The following is a 5,357-nucleotide window of genomic DNA, read 5'->3' as shown; positions in this document are numbered from 1 at the left end:
CCTCGCACCCCGATTGCTATGCGGTGAGGCTCCTCGGCCGCCTTGGAACTATCTGTGTATCGGACGCGTCGCGGGATAAGGGGTTGTCACTGGTAGTCGCCCCAAGCGCGTCCGATGCTTGGACCATTCCGAGGCGGCCCTGAAGCCTCTTCCGTCTAGCCGTTGGGTCCTTCTCGCCGCATCCCTCGCCTCGCACCCCGATTGCTATGCGGTGAGGCTCCTCGGCCGCCTTGGAACTATCTGTGTATCGGACGCGTCGCGGGATAAGGGGTTGTCACTGGTAGTCGCCCCAAGCGCGTCCGATGCTTGGACCATTCCGAGGCGGCCCTGAAGCCTCTTCCGTCTAGCCGTTGGGTCCTTCTCGCCGCATCCCTCGCCTCGCACCCCGATTGCTATGCGGTGAGGCTCCTCGGCCGCCTTGGAACTATCTGTGTATCGGACGCATCGCGGGATAAGGGGTTGTCACTGGTAGTCGCCCCAAGCGCGTCCGATGCTTGGACCATTCCGAGGCGGCCCTGAAGCCTCTTCCGTCTAGCCGTTGGGTCCTTCTCGCCGCATCCCTCGCCTCGCACCCCGATTGCTATGCGGTGAGGCTCCTCGGCCGCCTTGGAACTATCTGTGTATCGGACGCGTCGCGGGATAAGGGGTTGTCACTGGTAGTCGCCCCAAGCGCGTCCGATGCTTGGACCATTCCGAGGCGGCCCTGAAGCCTCTTCCGTCTAGCCGTTGGGTCCTTCTCGCCGCATCCCTCGCCTCGCACCCCGATTGCTATGCGGTGAGGCTCCTCGGCCGCCTTGGAACTATCTGTGTATCGGACGCGTCGCGGGATAAGGGGTTGTCACTGGTAGTCGCCCCAAGCGCGTCCGATGCTTGGACCATTCCGAGGCGGACCTGAAGCCTCTTCCGTCTAGCCGTTGGGTCCTTCTCGCCGCATCCCTCGCCTCGCACCCCGATTGCTATGCGGTGAGGCTCCTCGGCCGCCTTGGAACTATCTGTGTATCGGACGCGTCGCGGGATAAGGGGTTGTCACTGGTAGTCGCCCCAAGCGCGTCCGATGCTTGGACCATTCCGAGGCGGCCCTGAAGCCTCTTCCGTCTAGCCGTTGGGTCCTTCTTGCCGCATCCCTCGCCTCGCACCCCGATTGCTATGCGGTGAGGCTCCTCGGCCGCCTTGGAACTATCTGTGTATCGGACGCGTCGCGGGATAAGGGGTTGTCACTGGTAGTCGCCCCAAGCGCGTCCGATGCTTGGACCATTCCGAGGCGGCCCTGAAGCCTCTTCCGTCTAGCCATTGGGTCCTTCTCGCCGCATCCCTCGCCTCGCACCCCGATTGCTATGCGGTGAGGCTCCTCGGCCGCCTTGGAACTATCTGTGTATCGGACGCATCGCGGGATAAGGGGTTGTCACTGGTAGTCGCCCCAAGCGCGTCCGATGCTTGGACCATTCCGAGGCGGCCCTGAAGCCTCTTCCGTCTAGCCGTTGGGTCCTTCTCGCCGCATCCCTCGCCTCGCACCCCGATTGCTATGCGGTGAGGCTCCTCGGCCGCCTTGGAACTATCTGTGTATCGGACGCGTCGCGGGATAAGGGGTTGTCACTGGTAGTCGCCTCAAGCGCGTCCGATGCTTGGACCATTCCGAGGCGGACCTGAAGCCTCTTCCGTCTAGCCGTTGGGTCCTTCTCGCCGCATCCCTCGCCTCGCACCCCGATTGCTATGCGGTGAGGCTCCTCGGCCGCCTTGGAACTATCTGTGTATCGGACGCGTCGCGGGATAAGGGGTTGTCACTGGTAGTCGCCCCAAGCGCGTCCGATGCTTGGACCATTCCGAGGCGGCCCTGAAGCCTCTTCCGTCTAGCCGTTGGGTCCTTCTCGCCGCATCCCTCGCCTCGCACCCCGATTGCTATGCGGTGAGGCTCCTCGGCCGCCTTGGAACTATCTGTGTATCGGACGCGTCGCGGGATAAGGGGTTGTCACTGGTAGTCGCCCCAAGCGCGTCCGATGCTTGGACCATTCCGAGGCGGACCTGAAGCCTCTTCCCTCTAGCCGTTGGGGCTTTCTCGCCGCATCCCTCGCCTCGCACCCCGATTGCTATTCGGTGAGGCTCCTCGGCCGCCTTGGAACTATCTGTGTATCGGACGCATCGCGGGATAAGGGGTTGGCAGTGGTAGTCGCCCCAAGCGCGTCCGATGCTTGGACCATTCCGAGGCGGCCCTGCAGCCTCTTCCGTCTAGCCGTTGGGGCCATCTCGCTGCATCCCCCACCTCGCACCACGATTGCTATGCGGTGAGGCTCCTTGGCCGCCTCGGAACTATCTGTGTATCGGACGCATCGCGGGATAAGGGGTTGTCACTGGTAGTCGCCCCAAGCGCGTCCGATGCTTGGACTATTCCGAGGCGGCCCTGCAGCCTCTTCCGTCTAGCCGTTGGGGCCATCTCGCCGCATCCCCCAGCTCCTCGGCCGCCTCGGAACTATCTGTGTATCGGACGCATCGCGGGATAAGGGGTTGGCAGTGGTAGTCGCCCCAAGCGCGTTCGATGCTTGGACTATTCCGAGGCGGCCCCGCAGCCTCTTCCGTCTACCCTTTGGGGCCATCTCGCCGCATCCCTCGCCTCGCACCCCGATTGCTATGCGGTGAGGCTCCTCGGCCGCCTGGGAACTATCTTCGTATCGGATGCATCGCGGGATAAGGGGTTGTCACTGGTAGTCGCCCCAAGCGCGTCCGATGCTTGGACTATTCCGAGGCGGCCCTGTGGCCTCTTCCGTCTAGCCGTTGGGGCCATCTCGCCGCATCCCTCACCTCGCACCCCCATTGCTATGCGGTGAGGCTCCTCGGCCGCCTTGGAACTGTCTTCGTATCGGAAGCATCGCGGGATAAGGGGTTGTCACTGGTAGTCGCCCCAAGCGCGTCCGATGCTTGGACTATTCCGAGGCGGCCCTGCAGCCTCTTCCGTCTAGCCGTTGGGGCCATCTCGCCGCATCCCCCACCTCGCACCCGGATTGCTATGCGGTGAGGCTCCTCGGCCGCCTTGGAACTATCTTCGTATCGGACGCATCGCGGGATAAGGGGTTGTCACTGGTAGTCGCCCCAAGCGCGTCCGATGCTTGGACTATTCCGACGCGGCCCTGTGGCCTCTTCCGTCTAGCCGTTGGGGCCATCTCGCCGCATCCCCCACCTCGCACCCCGATTGCTATGCGGTGAGGCTCCTCGGCCGCCTTGGAACCATCTTCGTATCGGACGCATCGCGGGATGAGGGGTTGTCACTGGTAGTCGCCCCAAGCGCGTCCGATGCTTGGACCATTCCGAGGCGGCCCTGAAGCCTCTTCCGTCTAGCCGTTGGGGCCTTCCCGCCCCATCCCTCGCCTCGCACCCCCGATTGCTATGCGGTGAGGCTCCTCGGCCGCCTTGGAACCATCTGTGTATCGGACGCATCGCGGGATAAGGGGTTGGCACTGGTAGTCGCCCCAAGCGCGTCCGATGCTTGGAGCATTCCGAGGTGGCCCTGAAGCCTCTTCCATCTAGCCGTTGGGGCCTTCCCGCCCCATCCCTCGCCTCGCACCCCGATTGATATGCGGTGAGGCTCCTCGGCCGCCTTGGAACTATCTGTGTATCGGACGCATCGCGGGATAAGGGGTTGGCACTGGTAGTCGTCCCAATCGCGTCCGATGCTTGGACCATTCCGAGGCGGCCCTGCAGCCTCTTCCGTTTAGCCGTCGGGGCCTTCCCGCCGCATCCCTCGCCTCGCATCCCGATTCCTATGCGGTGAGTCTTCTCGGCCGCCGCGGAACTATACCTGTTATTGCTACTGCATCCTTCGGCTGGTAACCTCCTCTGCCGCCTTGGAACGTTCTCTTTGTCGGACGCGTCGCGGGATAAGGGGTTGGCACTGGTAGTCGCCCCAAGCGCGCCCGATGCATAGACCGCTCCGAGTTGACCTTGCTTTCAGCCTCTCACATGCATAGACCTCTCTGAGTCGACCCTGCAGCCTCTCACGTTTAGCCTTTGGAATCTCGCCTCACAACATGATTGCTATCCTTGATGCATCCCTTGCCTCGAGCCCTGATTGCTTTCTTGGCTGCATCCCTCCTCTCCTCACAGCCCGGTTGTCATCACTGCTTCATCCGTCGCTTCATGCATTCTGGCTGCTGGGCCCTTCCCACCGCACACCTCGATTGCTATCTCTTCTGCATCACACACCCCGATTGCTATCTCTGCTACATCCCTCGGCTCTCACTTCTGCATCCTTCGCCTCCCACCTCGATTGCTATCAATGCTGCATCCGTAACCTCACACCCCGATTGCTATGCGGGGAGGCTCCTTGGCCGCCTTGGAAATTTCTGTGTGTCGGACGCACCGCGGGATAAGGGGTTGGCACTGGTAGTCGCCCCAAGTGCGCCCGATTCTTAGACCGCTTCGAGGTGACCTCGTAGCCTCTTTCGTCCAGGCTTCCTGCCTTCAACGCCCTTTTTACACCTCGATTGCTATGCGCGGGCTCGTTGGCGTCTATCACCTCTCTGCGAAGAGTGGCACGATGATTGTTGGGGTAAATCGTAGCAGTCCGATCTCTGGCCTTGGGCCATTGTGAGGGCTGATCGATTTCCTGTGCGCATCTCGTGTTCGCCCAGTAACAGACTCGACGACTTGTAATCGGTCTTGTTCCCGATTGTTCCTGGAGGTAGTCTTCGGAACTCTTGGATTTGACCTGTCACTCGAACTGTCCTCTTCCGAGGATGCTTGTGTGTGTGTGCTTGTGCCATTTCCTTGGCGGTATTAACGAGATATTAAAGAGCGGAGTGAGCGCCTCGCCCAGCTATGTTTGGGGCTCTCACTCCCTTACCCGGTGTGCGACCGCTTTGCACGTAGGTTGCGGAGCATCGCGACTCTTTCGATGTTTGGCGGTTGTCTTCCGGTGATGCGTTGGTCCCGAAGTGCACGTTACTAGCATTTCTGCCATTGTTCTCGATCTTTGGCACGTTCCTTCGTTGCAATTGGATATATATCTCCGTTTATACGCGCAGGCTTCTCCCGCCTATTCAGCGCTGTCCCACTCTCAGCACTCTCGTGGTCTCCTTGGCTTCTCTCTCCCGTGAGCGAGCTCTCTTCTCGAGTCTTTTCCATGTCCCATGGAGGTTGCCTTGCGAAATTCGGGCACACAAACGTGACCGGATAAGAGCGGAATTGCCTATGAGGAGAAGCTCACCTTAGGGAGCAGCAATGCCGAGTGTTTCGACAGAGGGTAGAGGGGGCGTTGTTTGGGCGGTTGCACAAAAGAGTGCTACGGTTGCACTGAAGGTTGCTTCTTCGTCTCCGACGAACTCTTCGAGGCAAAAAAGCTTGTATACGGGGTCGAGGTGGGACTGTTC

Source organism: Cryptomeria japonica, unplaced genomic scaffold (genome assembly GCF_030272615.1).
Source record: "Cryptomeria japonica unplaced genomic scaffold, Sugi_1.0 HiC_scaffold_55, whole genome shotgun sequence".
Taxonomy (NCBI): Eukaryota; Viridiplantae; Streptophyta; class Pinopsida; order Cupressales; family Cupressaceae; genus Cryptomeria; species Cryptomeria japonica.
Note: the sequence above shows the minus strand (reverse complement) of the source record.